At 43.3% G+C, this 14861-nt stretch overlaps 1 long non-coding RNA gene across 1 annotated transcript in view; it reads left to right on the top strand.

Moving 5' to 3' along the window:
• The window catches only part of LOC105282579, a 201565-nt gene that overhangs the window by 106499 nt on the left and 80205 nt on the right, over positions 1-14861 (top strand). The gene's annotated exons all lie outside the window — the stretch shown is intronic.

Genomic DNA, 14861 nt, shown 5'->3' on the forward strand with positions numbered 1-14861 from the left:
TTAATGGCGTCCCTCGTCCCACATTTCTCGATTTCTCCAACTACGAGCGACTCTTTCTCTCGCTCTCCATCGTCGCTCCTCTTTTTTTTCTCCGCTTCGTCTTCCATGTCAGGTCGCCCACCTGGCGATATTGGAACGAGACCGCCGAATTACCGATAAATAACTGGCTATTGAATTATTATCGGACATTCCAGTCACTGCACGTTGGCCGGCCTTATAACCGACGACGGGTGTCGTTGTCTGCGCCGGCTCGAGTATTGCTCCTAAGGGAGGTTGTTTCGCCCGGCGCCTTTCGTCGTATAAGAATATATCGAGACCACGGAACGAAAGCCGAGAATGTCGTTCCGCGGCTTGCAGCCGAAGGATGTTTTACGCGCGGATGCGGGCCATTCGTTCTTTCGGCTCTGAGTCACGGAATGACATTGGATGTTCTCGTCGCAGAATGTTGGATGTGGTGGTAAGACAGGAAGATTTGGTGCGTGCCCTTTACCTTTTCCTTCCGAGGTGAACCAAAAATACATTTACGACGGTGAATGCGGCCATTAAAATTTACCATGATGTAAAGCGTGTACATGCACTGGTGTACATGCTACCGCTTTTAATTGGTAACATAAATCGCGCGGTCTCAAAAGCAGCCTTCTCAGCTGCGAGCTCGGCGCACGCGGCCGTTAATTTGTTAACAAACTTGCCCCAACGGAAGACTGAGCGAATCGAATGTTAACTAATTGCGGTTATTAGTGCACCGAGCATAAGATCCCGATACACAGTGTTCCCTATGTGCTTAATAATCGTCTCGCCGAACGTTATGTAACGTAAAGAATATATCTTTGGCCAATGCGTAGGCGTACTTTATCGCTTCCTGCATCGGCCGCGAATTTCGCTTCATCAGTGACGTGATTGCATTTTGATATCGGTTGTAATAATAAATGATTAACGTCAGAATCGGAATCCATCACAATTTTGTCTAGACTACATTAATCACAGTTCTTGCAGTGAATAATGCATGTCAATGCGTAAATCACCGCGTGTAACAAAGACCGTTACGACAATAAATATTTATTTGCGTTTGGAAGTCTTTCAAAGTGGAGTTATTGAATGCTCGCGCGCACGATGTTTTATCTGCTACACCGTTTATTTCATATGACATCGTTATGCACTCTGTTCACTAAGTTAACACGTAATCTTGACGCATGGCCGGCTCACTGGAAAAAAATTTGTATTTTATGCTCTCCCGATGTGTTGCTTCCCGAAAGGCCGAGCGCGGGGCAAGAGAGCGCGCGGGATCCGCGCGATCGGTTAGTTATTGCCGGATTCAACCTATAAATACATGTGGCCGTTAACGCATTTATAAATTTCCAAGAGAGCAGGAGAATCCGCGGAACCGTTTCATTGAGCTTTAATTAATGAACGCCATTACTACGCCTCGAGCCACGGCAATACTCGGCCGGGTCCTTTTATTGTCGCCTGACTTTTTACGGTGCTAAAATCAATGGTGTCGGGTTGGCACATAATTCGCGCGGGCGGGCGCGGACGACCCGCTGTCCTGGCAAAAATTTTTACTTTATACCTCGCCTGCTACCTCCCAAAGGTCTGAAGGTATTTATCGAAGATGCATGGCCCACGAGTGCACGTGGCCTACATAGTAGGGCAGTAGGTACCTACCGATATGGTTGGTATACATTATCCTATGTATCCCCGTATCTACAATATGTAACTTAACTTGCCGTCTCCGCGTGTCTCTCTCTCTCTCTCGTTCTCTCCATCTCTCACTTACATATATGCACATGCTCAGATTCACGGACACACGTGCAACCGAGTCGCTGCGAATGCGCGTCCACGGGCATACCATAGTGCATTATATACCGTGCTCGAAAAGTTCGGAGACTATAAAGAAAGATTCATGACGACGATCGGTCCATTATCAGGCTGCCGGGCCAACTTGGAGTTTTCGTTATGGTGACGGCGTGAAGCTATTTTTCTCTGGGTAGTACCTCGAGAGCGGAGACATCTGTAATTATGGGGCCGGATGAAATAGAATGTGAAATTTTGCGATTGCACTTGAAAATCTATGAGGCTACAGCATGATACGATTCGATACGAAAATTGATATTGCGATATAATGATATTATATCGGATATTCTCGATATACGATATGTTTAACGTATATATGTACACGTTATTACATTCAGAAGAGAAAATTATTTCTCCCTTTGTTCTCATATACTCTATCATTATAATTGATGCGTGATCGACGGTAAATTTGCGCGCATTTGATTGAATCCTCGTAAAAGGTGGAAACTGCAACTTGCGATGTAATCGCAGGCATTCGATCGGTATCGCGCATTTCTCGAAACAGTTTAATTCGTCCCCTCGGCGAAGAAACGGATCCCGCAGTACGAGCCTCAAACACCCGGTACACGATTTAGCCGAGCGCGATGCGATAGCTCCGACATCGTAGACCGTGCAGGAAGGGCAGGAAGGATGGGCCGATGTTTCACACTCCATCTCCTGCCACTCCTGGATCGTCTGTTCCTGCCTCTGGCGGCCAACCGGTGTTGGATTCTCGGTACTCGCTTCGCTCTTTTTATTTCCTTTAACCTTATTCCGCCTCTTCACCCCCGTGGCCGCACCACGCCACCGCGAGAGAGAAGATCATTTCCCGGCAAAATAATTTATACCCACTCTTACCGAATGCACCGCCGAGGGAACTTATCGAGCGACCTTCGAACGGTTATCCAGGGGAGCTGCACGATGCGCCGACGAAGAGCCGCAAAACGAACGTCCGTAATGCGCCAAAGGCTTTGATCGGGCATCCGTTCGAGTTATTGATGTGAAACGTGAATCACGCTGAAAAACTCTACGAGAGAAGATACCCCTCGACCAACATTTATGCACGCTACTAATGCACTTATGTAATCGTCCGTATTCTTTGATTAGCTCATTTTTATTTGATAATTCTTTAATTGATGTAATTGCTTGTCAGTTTCCGTTAAAGGAAAGGAAAGGGTGAGATCATTAAGGACGCTCTGTCCTCTCGTATCTGCTCGTCGATGTCAGGTGCGAGACTCGACGGGACGGCGATGGGAAGTAAATCGCGCTCGCGTGTGAAAGTTTCGGTTTCCGCGCGCGCGAAGAGCGCAAACAAAAAGTTTTAAATCGCTTAAACGTGATCGCGGCGACTAGGTGCAACAGCAAAGAGTCGATCCTCGTTCCCTTGGAACAAGGTGAAGAAGCGCAAACGATAAAAGAATAATGCGTTACGTGCGACACTTATGGAATTTCCTGCGGGTTGATTTCCGCGGATTAGTAAGAAACAAATTCATTTCTTGCAGGGGAGGTAATGGATTGCCACGTCTAAACTCCGGTAATGAGGCATTGTAATTTTTTTCTTCATCGTAATCGTAAGAAATGCAGCGTGCGCGAGGGCAAATTGAATAATTGAAAAAGCATTCAAGTTATAACTTTATGAAAACTTTATTCATTTGCGTCCGGGAAATGCTGCAACTCGTGACTTTTATCAGAAGAGAGTTTATTGGGGCAAACTTTTTCTCGAAATCGAGTCGAGGGGTCAAATTGAATCGCGAGAATGAACACGATGAGATATTAAGCGAGATTATTAATAGGCGCGGTACTTGACGGTTCCTTAATGCGGCAGTTGGTAGCGCGAATGGCATACCGTAGATACCTCGAATAATTTAATTCGTCATTATGATACGTGTGTCATGATATATCGTCTCAACGTGATATTTCCTTGCGTTCTTCTCCCTGATCGCTCTTGGCGATCTCCTGACCCGAATGTCGGATCGCAACTGCAAGTTGGTACAATTAAAATTAAAAAGCACAATACGGCCATGCTCTTTCTCCAGATCCCGCCTTCCCTTCCATCGCGTCTCTCTCATTAATGGCGCGAACAATGAAGCACGCAGCCTGCAATAAACACTTCTGAAATTGGTTATTTTCCTAGACGCCTTGACGAAGGTAATTGTACGTCAACCGCAGAGATTACCATCATTATGATTGCTCTTTGTTTTCGCACTTCTTGCCTGCTGCTCTTCGCCTTTTGTTTCCATCTTCGTGCGACCCTTTATCGCGATTTCTTACAGCACAGAGAATTCGATTTCGGTAATTCTTCGCGGTGTTTCGCGTTCTGATTTTCAGTTAATAACGATGTTGGATTGATAAATTTGATCCTGACTGACTCGAAAGAATCGGCTTTCGATTAGCAAAGTAGCAGTACACCAATGCTTCATTTAGCATGAATTTAATCTGCTCACGAATGTTCGTCTTAATCCCTCGTACAAGATATTTTATTGGAGCGAACATTTTGTCCTGCTATGCATCTATGATGCACTCGGGGATGCACTTAATTGCATCAGATATTTAAAATGCAGCGTGATGAATGCAATGTCCTCGGATGGAGTTCAGATTGAATCACTGAATGAGAACGAGTAAATAAAAAGATATCATTGAACAATCAATATTTTCTCTAGTGACGCGAGAGCGTAAGCGCTTTATAAAATATGTTTATGGGTGCTAATGCATGTGAATCAAATTTTTAGTACATTTTTAGTGCAATTTATCTTTTCAATTTTTCATGCTCTCTAATATTTTATTGACAAAATTTTTTGGATAAACGACACGGCAATATTTTTAGGTAAATGGAATGCATATGTATTAAAGAATAAATTTTAGAGAATATTAAAGAATAAAATTTTTTATAATTTGTCTAGCATTTCATATTGATTATGGCTGAAAAATGGAAAAAGAAGTTGGCAGACTATGTACTATTATACATTCAAAAAGATTAGGCTTGTACGCTTGCTTTAAAATTTGCTTTAAAATTGTTATAACACGTTGCTGTCGCGTGTATTTTTAAGCGGCACTTACAGCGCAAAGCGGCTTTTCTTAAAATGCGTACAGTGTAGTCTTCCATTACTATTATTTTTCCAAGAGAAATTACTCGTTCATAATAGACGGCATTTGTCGTTTAGAAATGCCAGCTTGGAACGGACAAGAGTGTGTTTTTTAGCTAGAGATAGTCGTCCTGCAGCCGGCAGCTGTGCCGTAATAAAACGCTACGTGGATGTTGTAAAAATCAGTAGGAATTATTCATATACTCGTAACAATAATAATGAGTCCTCCACGAGTTAAAAGCACGGCCGGTCGTGCTTTCACCAATGGCAATAATAATCCTCCTCCGCGGATTATGATTCCTCTTCATCGCCACTACCATCAACAGTACGCGAGATGGCCATTTTTACATTGGTGCATGCCACAATTAATTGGAAAAGCAGCGTAAAAATCCATTCGAGCTTTTCATTTGCGACAAAGTACCCCGTCGGGGCCGTTGGACTCATTTGCGGTAGTCCTCCAAGAGAACCACAATAACACTCTGGCATTCCATAAGAGAACCGGCGATATGTCGCGATTATCGAGCAGAATGCGCCCGTCGAGCTTGCGACGTGTAATATAACGGCCATGATTGCCTTTCTCCCTTCTTTGTCGCGTTTTAATTAAGAAAACGTATTTACGAGAGAGCAAGAGAGAGAGAGAGAGAGAGACACGAAGCTTGCGTTAGAGACGAATGCGATTGTGAAATTCCACCGAGATCCGCCAGTGATTCGCTATGCCGGTGCAAGGTTAATGAATGAAGGCTCTAACGACGCAACGGATGTATCCATTGCATGATATTAAATTCCGTCGTCATCTTTGTGCATCGTCGAGGCGCGCTCGTGCACTTTTTTCGACCCGAGTATAAGAGAAACGCACCGACAATAATATATGCATTATCGGAGCGTCGGACACGCTTATCACGCGATACCGATTTCTCATCCACCATCGAGCAACGCGGCGCGCCGCGCCGCGCCGTGCCGCGCCACGCCGCGCCGAGCCGAGCCGACTCGCGCTCGCACGGACGCGCGAGACGATAAATCGAGCCCGCGCCGCTCAGGCCGAAGGACGCACGGGCGATTCATTAGCCAGGCCTTGTAAAAATCAGGAAGCTACCCTCGGCTCATTTGCAAAGCATCACGGTTTTCCCCGCAGCGGGCGCACGGCCGTCCTCATCGCGGATCATTTGCCTCTCCCGTGCGCGAAGGATTTCTCGCTTTGACTTCGTCTTACGCGCCTCCCCGTGCCGCGAGTAAGCCGCGCTGGAAGAAGGAACGCCTTGCGAAGGCCCGAGCAAAACGACTCCGCACTCGGGGGAGGAGGAGGGAGGGATGAGCTCCGGTAGGGGGACTCATCAGTTAATGGAGGCCGCAATTAATAACGCCGGAGTCGTTTATCACTCCGATCCGCGACTTATCCTCGCGTACCTCGCAGCCAGCCAGGCGGGGGGTTCCCTCTTCGTAACCTCCTGTCCCCGCTCATTTCATCTTCCTTCTTGATCTTGCGATATGACGCCTCCCAAAGTGAGCTCTGAAGACGGCCGCCTTCACGGAAGCGCCGCTGTGTATCACGCGCTGCTCGTGTATCCTCGATACTCTTCGAGTTTCTGTAATACATCCGGCAGATGCAGTAATGAAGCGTCTCGCACTATCGAAAAAAAGTATACGTAACTAAGGAAAAAAGGAGGAGAAGAAGAGAAAATTAATCGGAACTGCGACGGTGAACGCGAAGTGGCGACGCCGTGATCGAAAATGTGTTTGTTGGTTTGCGCATGCCGAGCGGAAAATCGTGATCTACGAAAATGAAAATATTTTCCTAGCTGAATCCTCTGAACGTGAGCTACATTGCACAATGCCGTCCGAAATGATAAACGTTAAATCGTGGAGGTATTTATTTGCGCAACCGTCAATATTAATTTTCATCGGACATGCATGCTTTGTGCCCTTCGTTATCAAATATTTAATACATGTTACGCGGAATTTGTTATACATAGTTTTATAATGTTGCACAATTCCGGCCCTAGATTACGGCATAGCAGTGTAGCGAGATTTTAATCCACATACCGCATCGGACGCGTCAATTTGTCCAGTATTTTACGTGCTCCTCGCTTTCGGATATTAAATATTTTCTACTGATTTTATTATATCATATTAAACTACGTAGCCGGGATGTCACGGCGCCAAACGAGAATATAAAATCGTCACTCAATAGGATTCTTTCCCAGCGTTTTACGCTATTTGTTTCCAAATATTGAATATATTTCTAGAGATTTTATTATGTCACATTGAACTATACGTTATTTCACAACGCCGCCAAAGATTTAATATTCCGATCGAATGGACTTTTTTGTTTCGTATGCTTGCCGTATGTACTTTATAACATTTCACATCTGTTACTGATTTTATTGTGTCACGCACAAAACCGTTCAATTTTAGACCGTTAAACGTTAAAGAAAAGTTTAATTGATTTACAAGTTTAGGATTCACGCGATTTTCTTATTTCGTTCGTTTCCATAAATTCTACATATACACTCATGTATGAAGAAAACGTATACGTTTCTACATCTCATCCAGAAATTGTCGCCAGTCTTACAAGAGATATAGAGTTCGTCTGTACGGTGATCTCGAAAACATCTTCTCAAGGAATCTTTTGAGATGTTTCGTAATATCCGGATTGCCAGTGAAATGAACGGTTAAGAGCATCAAAACGGCTTGCTTTTCTGGAGAGTGCACTCAGTGGTATAAATCCTATCGGAAAGAACTGGTGAAGGCGAGAAAGAGAAAGAGAGAGAGAGAGAGAGAGAGACAGACAGACAGACAGACAGACAGAATAATGTCAAGACGAAGAACGACAGGAAATGTCAGACGGGTTTAAGAGGACGAGGACGAGAGAGGAACGAACGACGAGTCGGGCTCTTCACTAATTAAGCGATCGCATTGATTCGTAACAGAACCAAGCACTGCATTTGCATACCCCTTGTCGTTTTGTTTTGCTCGTCGCTTCATGCTCGAGCCGGTTCAGGCGCGCGATTCCACGAGCGAGCCGAATTTGGCAGCTCAAGCGACTTGCCCGCTCACTTGCTCGTTTTGGCGAGGCCTCCGCCGCTTTTTCCTCGCGAAAGAAAGTGTCATCCGTGCAGAAGCAAATTGTGACACGGCGCGAGACACTGAGAGAAATTATATATATATAATATATGTAATAATATCTCTAAATATTTCTAGCGTGTCTAACTTTACACGCCGTAAAGCGCGGCGACTGTATATCATACAAATTAATGGATATTACTATTAGATCCAAAAGGAATCGCACTTGCAATAAGGAATCAGTAGGATTCTGGTATAACTGAATAACTGAATAACACGGTATAATTGAAGTTTGTTTGTTCTGTTGCGAGATTGCGAAATGAGTGCATCGCGGATCACGGATCCATCAGAAGGCGCATGGGCAACGGTGATGCACAACAGAGATATTAATTAACAGTCTCTGTTTTCGGATGTACGAATGAGTGCTTTCGCACGATGAAAGATAGGGTGTGCACGTATACCGCAGTTGGTTGACTTTGGCAAATAGTACACCTGTATGCATAGCGCATTCATTATGAGATTCTTCGATGAGCGAGAACATATTATGTTATGATGGAAACAAAGGTACCTTTGGATTCAGATCAGGAATAATTACATTACATTTTTATTATTAGTTTTACTTTGTAATAACAGAATTCTTCTTCTGAGACATTCTTTCTCTCTCTTCTCGTCTTTCTCTGTTCAAATCTTCTCGATTTCCGCAACTTCCAATTAAAAGATCTATGCTTTCTCATGATAAAGATTGAACCGATCTCAGATAGTCAAAGTAATTCAACTTTGTGCAAACACTGTGCTGACACTCGTGTCAGCAAATCAGGAAAATTCGTCTCTCCGGAGTACAAAACTATCACATCGCGCTTTGCCGTGAACTTGGTCAAACTATCACATCGCGCCATTGTTTTTATTCTTTTCTCGTGCACCGTGATATATCGAATGAAACGCATCTTGATGGAAAATCGAAGCGCAAAGTCGAGACTCTTAAGGCTCATCGATTGATAGCACCTGAATTTCGTTCGCGTGAATTTCCCGCGGCTGAATTGATGCGCGCGCTGAACTAACCGAACCACGTTCGCAACTCAATTACCAATTAGTCACATTACACGGTGCTTATCGGCGTGAAAAAACGCTAATAACGGCTCCGTAGAACAGCCTTTCTCGTTCCCTCTTTCGTTCTCTCGTTCGTCCTGCGAACTCGGGTTTACCCTTCTCGCCAGTTAACTTTTTACCGGCGCTTATTTCCTGCCTGCCGACCTGCGGTGTTCCGTTTTCACGCATCTCGATCTGTCTCTTTTTCCCTCGCTCGAGAACCACCGACTTTGACTCTCCTCTCTGCCGTTCTCCCTCACGTATTGAGACATAAAATCGATAAGTTTTTACACCGGTTATTTAACCAGCTTCGAGTCGGAAAGCTAAAGGGAACTGCAGTAAGCCGCTGCTGCTGCTGCACCAGAAGTGCGTATTTATGCGTCCGTGAGGATGGTACCGGGAATCTACCTCTCGGCAGTCCGGCATGCATGTCAGAAATCGACGATCGAGAAGAGCGACGATCGCAACGGGCGGTTTCATCGAGGAACTGGTTCTTGGAGCAACGAGGGTTATCTACGCCCGCGTACGCGATTTATGATTCGAAAGTGCATCTCGCTGTTATTGACGAGAAAGTACAGGCGAAAATATAATCGTTGCACGAAAACGTTCGTCATTGGATTTTTTCCGAGTGGATCTGAATGCGTTCCAACAAATATTTGATTTTTATACATATCGCGCATATAATATTGCAATATTAAATTATTAAAATTTATTAAAAATATCATGTTAAAGCAAGCTCGAGGATAGAAGCATTTACATTTCAGCTGCGGAAGAGCACTTCCTGCGAAGATAGAAGGGCCCTCGAGTCGAATTTTGTACAGGAGCCATTTCGCTCTCGTTAAGGACTGAAAATCAAGGTTTTTTTCCTCTTCAGCACGAGTGTCATTATTATCTCCTTCGTCGATAATGCCGAGGAACACTCGACAGTCGCTAATAACTCCACCTTTTCCTCTCGTGTTTATCTTCCCGTCTGCCGTTCTTTCTGCCCTTGTTATCGAGTCCCGCACATTCATTCGGAATCGAAGGTGCAAGACGTCGATCAATTATTTCATTGTCTATTTTATCTTCTCACTGAAACGCGCATGAGAAAGATTGGAACATGGAAAAAGGAAAAATACGATGATGGTTTTTTCCTCATATCTCGTCATGTTAATTCTGATCTATGCTTTTACCCTGCGATATGTGTGAATAAGAAGATTAAAAAGAAAAGATGCGGGGGGGGATACCAGACAGAGAAAAGAACGTGAATGGAGAAATGATAAAAGCAGAAGAAACAGAAAAGAGAGGAGGAGGAATCGGCTTTCATGCCAAGCGGCAGTAAATTTGCGCGGTCACGACGTAGAACCGGCCGACTTCTTCTGCACCTTGCCCTTAATCTGCACATCTGACTACCTAAATTGGCTTGAGCAAAGCTAATCTGGACGGCGTTATCAATTAGCCATGCCGTAGATAACGCGCCAGGGGGCCTCGAACATTTATCGTATTTTTAACCTTCGAAAGTTGGCCCAACACCTCTTACGAAAGGCTTTAACCACTAAACAAATTTTTATACATTAATTTTTGAAGTATAATATATATATATCCACAAAAAAGTAAGTTATAAATATATGTATGCATGTATTCTAGCGGTATCAAACAGATAACAAAATAGCATTGTTTCTATTCACAGATGGTTTGTTAAAAATAGAAAAAATTCAGTCCAACTTAAAGATTATCATGTGAATTGATCTATATCTCAACATCAAGGTATCACGTAGATAATACGAGCATAGGGGAAGAAATTTCTACTACTAGAATACTGCTGAAAATAACACTTTTCATGCTGGTACCCTGACATCAATCAACGTTTAAATCAGATTCGCGATTTTTGCCCGCCAATGCCGAGGCTTGTAATAATCAAATTTGAGCTGACTCGCGCAGGCAGGCTGTAAGCTTTATCAAGATGCGATTCTACGTCGCGTATTCATGCGAGAATGATGGAGGCTCGGGAAGTCGTTACGTGTACGAATGAATCCGGTAATGTACTCCGATCTCGATAGTGACTCGTGTACATCGCTAGGCAGGTTCGCTCCCCGACCGTATCTCTCGCCCAGCACCGGAGCTCGCTGGGGTACGGGATAAGATACCGAGGGCCGAAGTCGAAGAGCAGTGGTTAGCCTCGCTCAGTTACTCCGTCGCGAGACGGCGGCGACCGCGCGAGTGAACGCAGTAAATATATTCTTATCTATCCGCCAAAAAGTTTAGCCGGGCCGCTAATTAAAGGTATAACCCTCCCGCGAACCCTCCTTCCCTTCTAACCGCCATGGAATTCTCAAGTTACCGTGATATGGAGAATGGGGAGGGAGAAAGAGAAAAAGAATAAGAAAAAGGGCGCAAATAAAAAACGAAAGAAAGAGGTAAGCGCGAGAACAAAGTAGGGTCGACGCGGCGCTTAACTCGGTTGCGGAATTTATTATGAGGCAACGGAATGCTCCGTTAACACCCGGCGGCATGCGATCTCGACCGGTTCCTTTTTTTCAGTGTGAATTTGCTCTGGTCGGACTTTTTAAGTTCCCAAACTGCGTTTCTCCTAGCATAATTTGCGTCGCGCAGCCGGTACCGTTTCCTCGGAGCTAGTGCAATAACGCTGAACGCCCTGTATTAATTCCGGGCGCGCGTAGCACCAGGCCGGCTCGCATTACGTTCAATGTAAACGATTACTGCTATATTAATCGCTGTATCGCACGCGAAAAGAGCTTAACCGAGCCGAATGCGAAATAATGGAAGCCAATGCCGATTCTGCGCCCAATAAAGGCAGAGGTGAATTTCTTTTCTGCTATTTATACGAGACTTCTCAGCGCGTTTACAAGATAATGCTGTTTTGCTTGCAGCCGTGTTATACCGAGCCGATAAGATTTCACGTTGCCTGTTAAGTCCAACTCATTATCCCGTTTTTATCACTCGAAATGCGCGATGCATTTGACGCGCTAAATGGTGTCCACGAAATATGATGAAATCACCGGAAATATATAAACGGTTCTTTAATGGTTCATCTCAACACAGTTGCCGTGATATTTAAGCCGGTATTCCGCCTTTGTAAAGAGCCAACGCTAGTCGACGCGGGTGAGTGTCTCTTAATGCGTATATAGCGACTGTAAAAGGAATACCGTATATTTTGTCGGTACTACACTCGGATCTAGGCAGTAACAGTTTTGCGGCAAGCATAGTCGTAACTCTATTCAAACTGCAGTTGTGTACTGGGCCAGGTTAGAGAGAACAATCCTCAGAGACTTATCGTACTTGAAAACTGACACTAATTAACCCCGCGAGACTGTAGGCTGCGGTAGTTAAACTATCTGCCTTGGGTGGCGAACGAAAATTATGTCAGGCACGCGCGAAGTTTCCTATCATCGTATATGCCCGCCAGTCAAAAATTAATCTAGTATTATCTTATTTGTAAAACAATTGTGTAATCGATTGCTGATCCTTCTGAGCGAACGCTGGTAAAACTGTAGCATAAAAGATAAAATAAATAAAATATCACCGAGGAATAATCTGGTGAATAAGTTAATTTAATACCAAAATTTTAAGCTGTTAAAGTACGCTGCACATGCAAAACTCAAATATGTGTAATGTTATGCCAACGATATAAAATAAAAACGATATAAAATATACGATATAAAATTAAATGATAAATTATAACTTTGTTGTTAGTCGAAATTAAAATTTAAAATTAAATTGTGAAATTCTACATAAATTAGATTTAAAATTTAAGTAGCAGTCTAGGTTTTAAAAAATATCTTTTCTCTCTCTCTCTCTCAGAAAAAATGAATATGATAAAAATTCTCTGTCATATAACTATGCATGATTATGTCTTATAATTATGCAGTCTATTTAATAAAATATGTAGTCGACGTATGTAGCCGATGATTTCGTCGAACTCGTTTTTCTTGAAAACTAGTTGCTCTAAAAGCGCGCAGCGTAAATTAGAGAAGAAAATTAGAAATTACAAAAGAGATGCATTCACACGTTTATATTTCGCTTATCTGAATATTTGCATCTACGTATAAAATAATTGTATAAAATAATATGTATAAGCTAAATTATGTGAGATACATAATAGATTTTGAATTATGTCTATTTTTTTATTATATATTACATTTATTATATAATCATGCATAGTTATATAACGGAGAATTTTTATCATATTCATTTTTTCTGAGAGAGAGAGAAAAGATATTTTTTAAAACCTAAACTGCTACTTAAATTTTAAATCTAATTAGAATTTTATAATTTAATTTTAAATTTAAACTGTAAATTCAATTACTAAAAAGATCAGAATATTGAAAATTAATAACTTATGACGTGCACACGCGCGTGCGTTTGCCGGAAAAGTTGAAGCAGATGCGAATTTCAAATTGCTCGAAGAATTCACAAGTGGCAAGCAGAAAGGAGAAACCATAGTTTCGAGATCGTCCTATATATCTCTCTTTGGAATTGGAAGTGGCGCGAGCTGAGTTGAGTGATCTACGAGCACTCGACACGCTTCGGGGCAACAAATGCGCTTCGCTACGATTTCACGGCGGGTGGTACGTCGTACTGGTGACAGCTTGCCTTTTCGTTTCCTCTTTACATGATCGCGAAACATCCACCAGCGTTATCGCATTCGCTTCTAAACGCAGTTGCGGTGCCGCGATCTTACGCGCGATCAACATATCAGGATTGGATTATCGTTTGACTAATGATTCCGCTTTGCAATTTTTCTCCCGTTTGCATGTCGTTTTTCCAGCAACGTGCAATTTCTAAATTTTATTCTTATTTGAACGTACGTTGACGCGTCTCCTGAACAAATTTGCGCGAGTGCAACTTTCGTAACGGTAAGCCGATATTTATGTGTCACATACACGTACGAGCTACTATCGTACATTATGCATTAAATATTTGTGCCGCACACCGAAATTGCAACAACAGGTTTGTGATATGGTATAAGATATTTTGGAACATTTTTGCGTGGTTTAAAATAAAAGTTTTCGAGAGGTCAGTGACACATCTGTGTCGTTCACCTGTCAGCGGTTTGAACGAATGCTGCTCACCCGACGAATTCCGCTTTAATTGACGGAGATTCCGGCAATACCGGTATATCGTTTGAAATCTTTATGTCAGAATGCTTAATTGCGCGACCCTTGCAGCGTGGTTCGTGCGCCACGAAACTGTATTTTCCCTCCGGCGGATATATCTTTAGTACTATTCAGTTCTGCAGCAAAGGGAGCAGAAAGGGCGTTGGTTCTGGATCTGTAATCGCGTTGACAAATGGCGCCCCCGAAGCGATAAATTGTTCTCTAGTTTGTAGCTCCTAGCGTCGATTACACTATCGTAGTAATTATAGCGCAGTATGCACACGGCGACAAGGATCTCATTAAAAAGCCAGGGAATAGAAATAATCGATAAAGTATAAAAATTGGAAACTTTGCTGGTCATTTCGCTCCGACATCGCATTTTTCTCTCACACAGTGTATTCTCATAATTTACTAGTACTTGTTTACTTGTCAGATTTGTTAGAAAATCACGAATGCACTACTGTATAGGTAAGTAGAAAAAGCGATACAACAGCGTAGGCTGCGATAGATGCCCGCTGATGAACGTTTCCACCACGTATCGCGAATAAAAATGTTATCAGCGTTCCGCGTTGAGGAACGGCACTTTTTCAACTTGCAGTTAAACGCGAGCAGAACTTGAAAAACATTCCGTTGTTGATATCGCGAGATTTCGTGTGCGGCGGAACTTAGCGCGGCGGAACTCCTTCGTCAGTGAATAGCGTGATGC

This window comes from Ooceraea biroi, chromosome 4, assembly GCF_003672135.1.
Source record: "Ooceraea biroi isolate clonal line C1 chromosome 4, Obir_v5.4, whole genome shotgun sequence".
Classification (NCBI taxonomy): Eukaryota; Metazoa; Arthropoda; class Insecta; order Hymenoptera; family Formicidae; genus Ooceraea; species Ooceraea biroi.